Below are 14,378 nucleotides of genomic sequence, written 5' to 3'. Positions count from 1 at the left end.
GGACTTAGTTCCAGGCACATAGTAGGCACTTAGAAAGTTGTCAATGTTTGGCAAATTGAATTATCATTCCCACACTTTCTTATGGTATTTATGATGTATAGTAGTGGTGGGCTAACTTATTACATTTCAGTAATAAATGCAAATTTTTATTAATTACTGCACAAGATATACTCAAGGCAAAAAAAAATCTTGAACATTGAAAATGCAAAGAAAAACTTCCTTATTTTGTCAAGTTTATGTATAACTATTAAAGTATCAATATTAGAGTTCTGTATATGAAGTTTTTTAAATGGTAACCAGTACTAGTGACATTTAAACACTAACTTACCACTTAAAAATAGACTTCCTAGAATTTTAGAGTTGGAAGGGACCACAGAGATAATTTGTTTCCTCTCTTCTATCTGTCTTATTTTATAATTGAAGAATCTGAGACTCAGGCACAGGTGAAGTAACTTTGCCTGAGGCCACATAGTTACATACATATTGTTAGAGCTCCTGGAATCCAGGTCTCTTGACTCCTTGTCCAGTAAACTCTTTCCATTTCACAATTTCAGTGTGATAATTTAGAGAATATAAGACACCTAGGCTAAATGTTTCTTTATTAATACTGACTGGGCTGAGATTTATACAGGGGCATATATGGTAGAAGATATTCTGAAGTTTCTTAGTTGGCTTTAACAACAGTGGTGAACATTATACTTCAAAATTAGGGCATACATTTTGATGATTTTCCAGTTTAAGTGCGATATGCTATTCCTTTATATCATAATTATTGCTTAGAATATTAATAATGGCATATGTGAAAGGAAATACATTTTAATAGCACACCAGTAATTTATAATTTTTTTAAAAAAACTAAGTCAATAAATCTATTTAAAGTTACCAGCATATAGAGTAAACAGTTCACAAATTAACATGAACTATTTTACCATACGTTGAATTCTTAGCTTATCAGATATATTATGGATAGAAAGTATGTATTTTTCACTTATAAAACTATGTGTTAAATGTATCTAAGTGGAAGATAGTGGCTGCTAAAATGAACTACAAAGTAATTTTTCAAGGTACAGAGTGTACCCCCTTTTAATACATTAATAGTAGCATGTGTGAAAATGAACTTGTTCGGCTATTACTAGTGAGATGAAGTAATAATAATAGATAATATTTATATAGTGCTTAGTATGTGTCAGTATGTGCTTTACTCATTTATTATCATATCCTTGATCCTCACAACCATGCTGGGTTTTTTTCCCATTTTACAGATGAGGAAACTGAGTCTAACAGAGGTTAAAGTGACTTGCCCAGATTCATACATCTGGTGTCTGAGGCTAGATTTGAATTCAGGTGTTCCTGGCTTAGGCCTGGCACTCTATCCACAGCCCCATCTAGCTGCCCAATTTGGAAGACACGTGTGCTTATATATAGTATGGTGCTTATGACCACTAATTCTGAGCTTTCTGTTTTTATTATACTTCCCTTCCCCCAAATATGTTAAACTTAGCAATAGTAATGATGACAATTATCTTGTGTGCAAAGCACTTTATATATTGTTTGATCAAATAATAATTTGAAGTACACCACACCAGTGTAAATGAGTTTGCATCCCCTTCCCCCCTTAAACATAACTATGTTTATACTATGGTAGCCTTTTCTTTCCCTCTCCATCTAGTTCTGCAGCCGTGAACAAGTCTGCCATTTTCCCCAGATGGATTATGTTAATCTATTTATTCCCCTATAGCCCCACTCACCATCCCAAAATTTCATTTTTTAAATTAAAAAAAAATTGAACTTGGACATATCTTCTCAAGAGCATTTTCATGTTCAAAGCAAAACACAAAAAGAAGTTTGTATATGAAACCATTATATTCACTTCATATAACTTGCTTTAAAAAAAAACTTCCTCATCTTACTTTCAGAATTGTTTCCTTCTGTTCACTGAATTTTACAAATTTTGCAATGGTTCTTTTTTTTTTTGGCATCATGATCATTAATGCCCACCCCTAATTAAAAAACCACAAAAGGGGATGGAAAGCCCTTGTGACTTAAGAATAATGAGTGCACATAGTAGCCATGTCTAAAAAATATGTCTGCCCTTCGATTCCATCGCCTGTTTGTCAAGAGGTGAGTAATATGCTTCATCATAGGTCCCCTGAAGACATAGCTGGTCAAAGCCTTGGTCGGAATTCTTAAGTCTTTCAAAGTTGTTTTTCTTTACAGTGTTGTTGTCCATTTATAGATTGTTCTGTTTCTGTTCACTCTATCAGTCTACACTGTCATGGGTTCTCTGCAATCTCTTTGTCTTTTCTTATGGCACCATAATTTTCCATTATATTTGTATGCCATACTTTGTTCAATCATTCCCAAATGAAAGACATCTCCTTATATTTTAGTTCTTTCATTTTTCTTTTTCCTTTTAAATACCCCTTCTGCTGTTTTGCTTGTGAGTCTTCTCTCCTGTTGTCCTCCCTCTTAAGTCCTACCCACCCACTTGTTTCCCTGTTGAATTTGAAGTATTTCTGTATCAAATTGTGTGTGTGTCCACATGCATCTGGTTCAGATAAGAGAATATACAGTCTAGCTGCTTTCTAGTTCTGGGAGGCTGCTACCTTAATTGCCTATATTGATGATGGTTTTGCCAGTAGCTCTATTGGCTGTGGGCTTCTGGATAAGATATTGTCCAGTTCTGTAGTGGAAATAGTCACTGTAATTTCTAAGTGGATTTCTTGATTGTATTTGGTCTGGAGCAAATTTCATGTTTTTGATTAAGTTGATAAGTGAGAAGTAGACAATCAGCTTCTTGAAAATCGCTACTATACAGTTTCAAATGGCCTTTTAAGATTGCATTATGCTTGAGCCTTGATTAATATGAAATTTAAAAGCATAATAGATGAAGTCTACCCATTTTCAGAGAAAAAAAATTAAGTTCTGGAAATGTTTTGGATGCTAAATTAATTAAAGGAATGTTCGTTCATTGTAGCTAAATCCCAGCCTGCCTGACAAAAGCTGCTATCCAAGATGCCACATTCTCCAAAGAGGGAAGAGGGAAGGGAAAGTATTTATTTTTTCCCACTAAATAGTATTTTATTTTTCCTAATTACATGTAAAAATAGCTTCTGACATTCACTTTTATAAGATTTTGAGTTCCAAATTTTTTTCTCCCCCCCTTCCCTTGCCTCCTCCCCAAGATGGCATGCAATCTGATATAGGCTATACATGTACAATCCTATTAGATATATCTCCACATTAGTCATGTTGAGAAGGAAGATTCAGAACAAAAGGGGAAAACCACAAGAAAGAAAAGAAAGAAAAGAAAATAATGTGCTTCGGTCTACATTCAGACTCCAGTTCTTTCCTGGATATGGTTAGCATTTTCCAATACAAATCTTTCAGAATTGTCTTAGATCACTGTATTGCTAAGAAGAGCTAAGTCTATCAAAGTTGGTCATTGCATAGTGTTGCTGTTACAGTGTACAATGTTCTGCTGGTTCTGCTCACTCACCATCAGTTCATGGAAGTCATTGCATGTTTTTCTGAAATCTGCCTGCTCATCCTTTCTTATAGCACAATAGTATTCCATTACATTAATGTACAACCTGTTCAGCCATTCCCCACTTTGTGAGCATCCCTTCAATTTCCAAATCTTTGTCACCACAAAGAGAGCTGCTATAAATATTTTTGTACATGTGGGTCCTTTTCCCTTTTTAGTGATCTCTTTGGGATACAGATCTAGTAGTGTCATTGTTGAATCAAAAGGTATGCACAATTTTATAGCCATTTGGGCGTAGGGAACAAGTGTTTATTAAGTTCTGACCATATTCTAGGCTCTATGCTAAGTGCTTTATAAATGACATCTCATTTAAGAATTCTGGAGAGGAAGAGCCAGCTAGGTGGTGCAGTGGATAGAGCACTGACCCTGAAGTCAGGAGGACCTGAGTTCAAATCTGACCTCAGACCAAACAATCACCTTAAATCACTACTAGCTGTGTGTCCCTGGGCAAGTCACTTAACCTCAATTGCCTAAAAAAAAAAATTCTGGAGAGGCAGTTTTTCATTATTTTTAAGAGAAGAAGTTCATTTGTTTATTCCACTAACATTTTTAAGGGTCTACTGGGTAAAGAACACTGGTAAGCACTGAGATAGATATAAAATTTAAGTAAGACATCCAATTCATACCTTCCTGGAGCTTATGATCCAACTGGGAATAAAACACCAACGAAATCCGAACATACAATATTATATGATAAGGACATCAAATTCTCAGGTGTTTGACTTCTTTTTCCAATATAGACAAAATAATACACCACATAGCTTCATGTATTTGAGCATATTTGTTTTAGAGCCTACATAACGTTTCAACTTCAAGAAAGTTTTTTAGGAAATTGAAAATAGCAGTATGGGAAGGAAATTCCTAGCCTATGTGTGTCGTTCAGTGGTGGTTCCAAATATGTCTTGAGAAACTTATGTGAAATTAACTTTTCAAGAGTAGATTACCAAGCATTGGCTCTGGAGTCAGGAGGACCTGAGTTCAAATCTGGCCTCAGCCACTTACTAGCTTTGTGACCCTGGGCAAGTCACTCAACTCCAATTGCCTCCAAAATAACAACAACAACAGAAAACAACCAAAAACAAAAACAAGCAAACAAACAAAAGAAAGAGTAGATTGCCAGCCAATGCAGGTCACACTCCAGAACCAGCTTAGTGTAGTGGAAGGAGCACTGAACAAGATGACCTGGATTATAATGTGATTTACTTTTGCTAGTTTGCTCCTTTCTACTTATGCGTCCTTAGGCAAGTCAATTCACTTTTTTGAGCCACAGTTTCCTTATCTATCAAATGAGGGACTTGGGCTATATGGCTTCTAAGGTATTTTTCTACTTTAAATCATCATATGATTCTTAAGGTAATAGAAAAAGGCAGAAGTCAGGTCATCTTTGGCAAAGCAAAAACGGAAAACACTTATAATTACTATTACTAATACTACTAGTAGTATTTACACTATTAGAGCCTGATATGTGCCAAGCACTGTGCTAAATGCCTTACAGTTTCCTCCTTTGATCTTCACAACAACCTTGGGAAGTAGGTGCTATTATTTTCTTCATTTTGCAGTTGAGGAAACTGAGGTAAACAAGGGTTAGTTGAGCTACCCAGGGTTATATTGTTCCAGATTTGAACTCAGGTCTTTCTGACTCCAGACTCAGTACTCTGCTCTATCCACTAGCACCTAGTTGAGATAGTGTGATGAAAACAAGATTCTCACAGAGTAAGGTAACTAATTAAAAAATAGATTACATACAGCTAAGAACCAGAGCAACTAGAGGGCACAGTGGGTAGATGGTGGGCCTAGAATCAGAAACACTCAAGTTCAAATCTGATCTCAGACATTAGCTGTGTGACCCTGGGCAAGTCACTTAACCCTGTTTGCTTCAGTTTCCTCATCTGTAAAATGAGTTACAGAAGGAAGTGGCACACCACTCCAGTATCTCTGCCAAGATAATTCTGAATGGGGTCATGAAAAGTCAGACAGGACTGAATAACAATAACAAAGCTGAGATAACAAAAGTGTAAAGAACAACAAATAACACATAACAAAGATGTAAAGAAGATACAGGGTGTTCCAAAAGTCTTACTTCCACTTTGAGTATTAAGACTTTGGTGATACCCTGTGTAAAATAAGCCTATATTTTTTTAATTAGTTTTTCTTTTTGTAGCTCAGCTTCCATGGAGTCTTTCCATTACACCATGTAAATTACACATGGGAGTGGCTCCTTCTAGCATAGGCAAGCTCTAGCTGATCACATGGAATACTTTCTATTTTAGTGAATGCCCTGGGATGCCTCAGAAGATTACTCTTAGAGAGCTGAACATGTGTGTGCATGCTGGGTGATTTAAAACCTGCTCATGAGATGGTCTATGAGAGAATTTCATTTTGCAAATGAAAAGAATACATGTTTAACTAGTTCTACCTTAGTATCAGGATGACATGCTTTACTTTTAGTTGAAATTTTAGGTGCTTTTCTAAGTTCCTCCACACTCCCCCAAAATTGTTGAAGGCTAAAATTGGTGTTTTTTCCTATATGCTCTTTTATGACTCAGTGGATTAAGTGTCAGGTCTGAAGTCAGGAAGACTTACCTTCCTGAGTTCAAATCTGGTCTCAGAAACTTACTAGCTTTGTGACCCAACGCAAGTCACTTAACCCTGTTTGCCTTAGTTTTCTCATCTGTAAAATAAATTGGAGAAAGAAATGGCAACCCACTCCAGTGACTTAGCTAAGAAAATCCTGAAAGGAATCACAAAGAATCAAACAGGACTTAAACAACTGAACTACAATAAATACTCTTTTGAGTAATCTGAAAATTAATAATTATTTTGTTTTGGCTACTTCTAGGTATGATGTCAAAATAATATTTTATTCTTGTAATGGATGGAGATACATTATTTTTTATGACCATACAATGCACAAATACTACAAACCTAAAAGTGCTAAGAAGAAAAGCACTGAGTTCATTAAATTAAATAATAACCTTTAGAGTCAGGTAGAAAGTGACCTGATACTCTCAAAGTCTAATTAGTAGGAATTTATTTTTTTAAATGTCCTGTTCACTTTTTGAAGATGATGTGTTATGGAAATAACAGATCATTCATTTAGGGTGACTTTTTTTCAGCAGTGGTAATATTTTTTTTAACATTTTTATTTAAAGTTTTGAGTTCCAAATTCTGTTCCTTCCTTCCTCCCTCCTGTCCCCCTTCCCTGAAACAGTAAACAATCAGATATAGGTTATCTGCAATTATGTAAAAAATTTCTATATTAGTCATTTTGTTTTAGAGAACTCAAATGAAAGAAAAAAATGAAAGAAAGTGGAAAATAGCATGCTTCAGTCTATATTCAATCAATATCAGTTCCTTCTCTGGAGGCAGATAATATGCTTCATCAATAGTCCTTTGAGATTGTCTTGAATCATTGTATTGCTGAGAATAGCTAAGTCTTTCACAGTTCTTCATCAAACAATAATGATATTTGTACAGCGTTTTCCTGGTTCTGTTCACCTCACTGCATCAGTTAATGTAAGTCTTTCCAGGTTTTTCTGAAATCATCCTACTGAGTTATTCATAGTTGATCATCACATGATATTGTTGGTATTGTGTGCAATGTTTTCCTGGTTCTGCTCATTTCACTTTGCATCAGTTTGTACAAGTCTTTCCAGGTTGTCCTGAAATGTGCCTATTCATCATTTCTTATTGCACAATAGTATTCCATTACATTCGTATACCACAGCCTGTTCAGCCAATCCCCAACTGATGGGCATCCCCTCAATTTCCAATATTTTGCCACCTTGAATAGGGCTGCTATAAATATTTTTGCACATGTAGGTCTTTTTCCCTTTTTTATGATCTCTTTGGCATACATAGCTAATAGTGTTATTGCTAGATCAAAGGATATGCACAGTTTTATAACCCTTTGGACATAGTTCCAGATTGTTCTCCAGAATGGTCAGATCAGTTCACAACTTCATCAACAATGCATTAGTGTCCCAGTTTTACCACAAACCCTCTAGTATCCAACACTTTTCTTTTTTGTCATATTAGCCATTCTGACATGTGTAAAGTGGTACTTCAGAGTTGTTTTAATTTGCATTTCTCTGATCAGTAATGATTTAGAACATTTTTTCATACAACTCTAGATAGCTTTGATTTATTTGTCTGAAAACTGCCTGTTCACATACTTTGACCATTTATCAATTGGGGAATGGACTTGTATTTTTATAAATTTGATTCAGTTCTCTATATATTTGAGAAATGAGGCCTTTATCAGAGATACTTGTTGCAAAATTTCCCCCATTTTCTGCTTCCCTTATAATTTTGTTTTCACTGGTTTTTTTCGTGCAAGAATTTTTTAATTTTATATAATCAAAATTATTTATTTTACATTTTGTAATGTTCTCTATGTCTTCTTTGGTCCTAAATTCTTCCCTTATCCACAAATATGACAGATAAACTATTCCATACTCTCTTAATTTGCTCATGGTATCACCCTTTATGTGTAAATTATGTAACCCATTTTGATTTTATTTTGATAAAAGGTATGAGATGTTTCTGCCGTACTGTTTTCTAATTTTCCCAGCAGTTTTTTTCAAATAGTGAATTTTTGTTCCAAAAGATTGACTCTTTGGGTTTATTATATACTAGATTACTATGGTCATTTACTATAATGTAATTTGTATCTAATCTATTCCACTTATATACCACTCTATTTCTTAGCCAGTACCAGGTTGTTTTGATAATGATCACTTCATAATAAAATTTGAGATCTGGTATGGCTAGACCATCTTTTCACATTTTTTTTCATTGATTCCCTTGATATCCTTGAGCTTTTGTTTTTCCAGATGAATTTTGTTATTATTTTATCTAGCTCTATAAATTTTTTTGATAGTTAGATTGGTATGGCACTGAATAAACAGACTAATTTAGGTAAAATTATCATTTTTATTATATTGACTCAGCTTACCCATGAGCAATTAACATTTTTCCAATTGTTTACACCTGACTTTATTTGTGTAAAAAGTGTTTTATCGTTATGTTCGTATTGTTCCTAGATTTGTCTTGGCAGGTAGACTTCTGGAATTTTATATTATCTGCAGTTATTTTAAATGGAATTTCTCTTTCTGTCTCTTGCTGTTGGACTTTGATGGTAATGTATAGAAATGCTGATGATTTATTTGGTTTCTTTTGTATCCTGCAACTTTGCTGAAGTTGTTAATAATTTCAAGTTTTTTTAGTTGATTCTCTAGGATTTTGCAAGTATAACATATTATCTGTAAAGAATGATAGTTTTGTTTCCTCATTGCCTATTCTAATTCCTTTATTTTTCTTCTCTTATTGCTATTGCTAACATTTCTAGTACAATATTAAATAATAGAGGTGATAATGAGCATCCTTGCTTCACCCCAATTGTACTGGGAAAGCTTCTAGCCTATCCCCATTATAGATAATGTTACTGATGTTTTTAGATAAATATTATTTATCATTTTAAGTAAGCTCCACTTATTCCTATGTTCTCTAGTGTTTTTAAAGGAATGGGTACTGTATTTTGTCAAAGGCTTTTTTTTCTGCATCTATTGAGATAATCCTATGATTTCTATTGGTTTTGTTATTTGTATGGTCAATTATGCTGACAATTTTCCTAATATTGAACCAGCTCTGCCTTCCTGGTATAAATCCCACCTGGTCATAGTGTATGATCCTTGTGATATATTGCTGTAATCTCTTTGGTAGTATTTTATTTAAAAATTTGCATTATTATTCATTACAGAAATTGGTCTATAATTTTCTTTCTCTGATTTGGCTCTTCCTGGTTTGGGTATCAGCATCATACTTATGTTGTAAAAGGAATTTGGCAGGACTCTGCATATTTTTCCAAATAATTCATATAGTTTTGGAATTAAATGTTCTATAAATATTTGGTAGAATTCACTTGTGAATCCATCTGGTCCTGGAGATTTTTTCTTAGGAAGTTTATTGATGGCTTATTCAATATCTTTTTCTAAGATTGGTTTATTTAAGTATTTGATTTCTTCTTATGTTAATCTGAGCAATTTATATTTTTGTAGATATTCTTCCATTTCATTTAGATTGTCAAATTTATTGGCATACAATTGGGAAAAATCACTCCTAAAAATTGTCTTAATTTTCTTTTCATTGGTGGTAAATTCACCCCTTTTATTTTTTATAATAGTAATTTGGTTTTCCTCTTTCCTTTTTTTAAATCAGATTAACCAATGCTTTACCTATTTTCATAAAACCAGCTTCAAGTTTTTTTTAATTAAACCAGTGGTTTTATTACTTTCAGTTTTATTAAACTCTCCTTTGATTTTCAAGATTCACAATTTGGTGTTTAATTGAGGATTTTAAATTTGTTCTCTTCCTAGTTTTTTTTTTTTAAAGCTGCATGACCAATTCATTCATCTGCTTTTTCTTGATATAAGCAATTAGATATATATAAAATTTCACCCAAGTACAGCTTTGGCTGCATCCCATAAATTTGTTATGTTGTCTCATTGTTATCATTTTCTTTAATGAAATGAATGATTGTTTCTATGGTTTATTCTTTGACCCACTTTTTTTGTGGTTTTTTTAGGTTTAGATTGTTTAATTTCCAATTAATTTTTAATCTCTCTTTCCATTGTCCATTGTTGAAGGTAATTTTTATTACATTATGATCTGGAAAGGATTCATTTACTATTTCTGCTTTTTCTGTATTTGGTTGTAAGGTTTTTATGTCCTCGTATGTTCAGTTTTGGTGTAGGTGCCATGTACTGCTGAGAAAAAGGTATATTCCTTTCTATTCCCATTCTTTTTTTTCCAGAAATCTATCATATCTAACTTTTCCAGGATTTTATTCACCTCCTTAACTTCTTTCTTGTTTTTGTTGTTGTTGTTGTTGTTGTTGTTGTTAGATTTATCTAGTTCTGAAAGGGAAAAGTTGAGATCCCCCACTAGTATAGTTTTATTATCTGTTTCTTCCTGTAACTCATTCAGCTTCTCCTTCAAAAATTTGGATGCTGTACCACTTGGCGCATATATGTTTAGTATTGATATGACTTTATTGTCTATAGCATCTTTCAGCAAGATGTAGTTTCTTTCTTTATCTCTTTTAATTAGATCTATTTTTTCTTTTGCTCTGTCTGAGATCATGATCTCTACACTTGCTTTCTTTGCTTCACCTAAAGTATAATAGATTCTACTACAGCCCCTTATTTTACCCTGTGTGTGTCTCTCTGCTTCAAATGTGTTTCTTCTAAACAAGATATTGTAGGATTCTGGTTTTTAATCCATTCTGCTGTCCACTTCCATTTTATGGGTGAGTTCATCCTATTCATATTTATAGTTATGATAACTAATTTTGAATTTTCCTCCATGCTATTTTTCACTTATCTCTTTCTCTCTCTCTCTTACCTTCCCACCCTTTCCCTCTTCACAAGAGTTTTACTTCTGATCAGCACCTTGCCCAATATGCCTTCCCTTTTATCAGTCCCCACTTCCCCTTCTGTTATCTCCATCCATTTTTTACCTCCTTATAGAGTAAGATAGATTTATATATCCAACCAAGTTACTCCCTATTTGAACCAATTTTGATGAGAGTAAGGTTTAAATTGTATCCACCCACCCCACACCCATCTTTCCCTCCATTATAATATCTGTTTGTACCTCTTTTATGGATGATAATTTACCACTTTCAATCTCTCCCCTTTTTTCCAGTGCAATTTTCTTTCTCACCCCTTTATTTTATTTTTGGTGTATCATCCCATCAAAATCACCATATATCCATAGTCTCTGTCTACATATACTCCTTCTAATTGCTCTTATAGTAATAAATTTCCCTTGAGTCTTATATTTGGAGGTCAAATTTTTTTATTCAGCTCTAGTCTTTTAATTAGTAATGCTTGAAAGTCCTCTATTTTGTTAAATATGCATTTTCCCCCTGGAAGTTTACATTCCATTTTGCTGGTGCTGTAGATGATTCTTGATTGTATTCCTAACTCCTTTGCCTTCTGGTAATCATATTCAAAGCCCTCCAGTTCTTTAATGTGGAAGCTACCAAATCCTGTGTAATCCTGACTGTAGCTTTGTGATATTTGAATTATTTCTTTTCAGCTGCTTATAATACTTTCTCTTTAATCTGTGAGCTCTGGAATTTGGCTATGATATTCCTGGGAGTTTTCCTTTGGGGATCTCTTTCAGGCAGTGACCAGTGGATTTCTATTTCTATTTTGCCTTGTGGTTCTAATATATAAGGGCAGTTTTCTTTTATAATTTCTTGAAAGGTATTGCCCAGGCTTTTCCCCCCCTTTTTTTCTTTTCCTTTTCTTTTCTTTTCCTTTCCTTTCTTTTCTTTTCCTTTCTTTTCTTTTCTTTTCTTTTTTTTATCATGGCTTTCAGGTAGTCCAATCTATTCTTTAGGTCAGTTATATTTCCAATGAGAAATTTCACATTTTCTTCCATGTTTTTTTTTTACTTTTTAAATTTTGTTTTATTGTAACTTAATGTTTCAAAGTCATTAGTTTCCACTTGCTCAATTTTAATTTTTAAGGAATTATTTTCTTCGGTGAATTTTTGTGCTTCCTTTTCCATTTGGCCAATCCTATTTTTTAGGGAGTTGTTTTCATTGGTAAATTTTTGCATATCTTTTCCGATGCCATTGACTCTTTTTTCATGATTGTCTTGTGTTGCTCTCATTTCTTTTCTGAATTTTTATTCTACTTCTCTAATTTGCTTTTTTAAATCCTTTTTAGCTCTTCTTGGAATTCTTTTAGGGCCTGAGGCCAAATGTCACTATTTTGACACTATTCTCCTCTTCTAAGTTTATTCTGCTTGATCCTTCCTATCACTATAGTAACTTTCTATAGTCAAGTTTTGTTTTTAGCTCATTTTACTGCCTCTTTTGGTGACTTGGTGCTTTTATGTGAGAATTGGGCTCTGGTCCTGCCCTGTCCCAAGCCTTTGTGTTGGGGCTCTGTGCCTTATTGCTGACTGTCACTGGGCTTCAGGGCTTAGCTGCTTACTTTCTCTGGAGGGCAGACTTCTCTTCTAGCTTGTACTGGGGGGTGAGTAGATGCAGCAAAGGCAAATTTCATTTAAGCTTGATGTCAGGGAAATTGTCATAACAACTAGGGCCGTCCAAAATTGGAATACCTTGCCTTAGCAGATGACTGATTCCCCCTCCTTAGGGCTTTTTAGGCAGATACTGGACAATTGAGCACTTCTGTGTATAGGTTGGACTAGATGATGTGTGAGGTCCCTTCCAACCTCCCAAATTCTGTGATTCGGTTTAGACAAGTGCTCCGTGATCAATTCTGTTCCCTGGAATAGCTTTTTTACATTATAGTAATGTACAAATCCCCTAAGACCTTCTCTGTAGGCCTTTCACTGGAGCAGATAAAAGTTCACCCCTTACCTAAATCCTTTGATTTCAGGACACCTCTTCCTATACCCAAAATACAACACTATTTCCAAGAATACAGCTCTCCCTGAGAACCTCGTATAAAAATTACCTTCTAAACACATCACTGCCCTCTTCACCTTTCTACTGCAATATTACATTAGCGGCCTCACCCCTCGCCACTGGCAGCTCCTTTTTCCAGTGTGAATATGATTGCCAAAATAATCTTCCAAATGCAGGGGTCTGACCATTTTTCTTCTCTACTCAAAAACCTGCAGGCATCCCCCCATTGCCTAAAGAATGAAAGATAAATTCATTTGCCTGGCATTTAAGGTCCTGCACAATTTGGCTCTAATCTACTTAGCCATCCTTATTTCACACAATTCTTCCATCTAGACTGAACTACAAACTGTTCTCCGGTCTCTTCCTCTTCTGTTTGCAGGTGTTCAAACTAGTGTCCCCTAAGCCTAAAATACATGCTCTCCTGGACTTGACCTACTGAAGTCCTTATCCTTTTTTGAGCCAACTTAGCACCACCTTCCCCTGGAAGCATATCCTCTTCCCCTACCTCCCCCCCAACATAAAAGCGATCTCATCATCAAGTTTTCCTAAAGCATATCTCTATCATGTTCTGATATATGTATCATACATATTTGTGTGTATGTGCTTGTGTGAGAGAGGGACATACGCACACATATTCATGTCCCTCCCCCAATTAAATTATAAGTTCCTTGAGGACAGGAACTGTCTTTTTCTTTTTTGTAGCTCTCCTTCTCTGCACATGATAGGCTTTTAAATGTTGACTTGAGATCCAGACTATTGAATTCTAACAGGTTAGCATTAGTAACTAATAAAAATAGTTCTGTGGCCAAAGTACTAGAAGCTAAAAGAAGAGTTACTATTTCTTCCTGCCTAAGCCTCAAACTAATTATCTGACATTTTGTAGCACAAAAAGCAATTTTGTATGAGAGAATTCATTCTTCAGCTACAAAATATTAAGGGTTCTGACTCCTTATGCTCAGATCCTCCTTTTCACATTGCCTTTGGAATTAAGAAGAAAAAATTGGCCAAAGAGAAAAGTTAGTCCATTAATTATGATGGCCATGGCCATGTTCAAGATGACAGCTTCTTAATCAAAACACAAATGATGCACATTTTTAAATAGACATTTTCGTGTATCTCCTTAAGGTTGATACCTAACAAATCCAAACCTAAAGGCATTCATGACATCATCCGTCAAATAAAAAGCTAAGTTCCAATTTTACCTTAAACTATTAAAAAAAATTCACTTTTATTTGTTTTACTGAAATGTTTTAAACATTTCGTATTGTTTTCATACTGTTTTGCTAGTATGTCTGAATCCAGGTTTGAGCTCAGGTCTTCCTGACTCCAGGCCCAGTGATCTATTCAATGGGCTACCAGTTGCTTCTGGTAACATGATTC

The sequence above is a fragment of the Phascolarctos cinereus genome, unplaced genomic scaffold, assembly GCF_003287225.1.
Source record: "Phascolarctos cinereus isolate Bilbo 61053 unplaced genomic scaffold, phaCin_HiC Scaffold_2;HRSCAF=192, whole genome shotgun sequence".
Taxonomy (NCBI): Eukaryota; Metazoa; Chordata; class Mammalia; order Diprotodontia; family Phascolarctidae; genus Phascolarctos; species Phascolarctos cinereus.
This window is presented reverse-complemented; position numbering follows the sequence as displayed.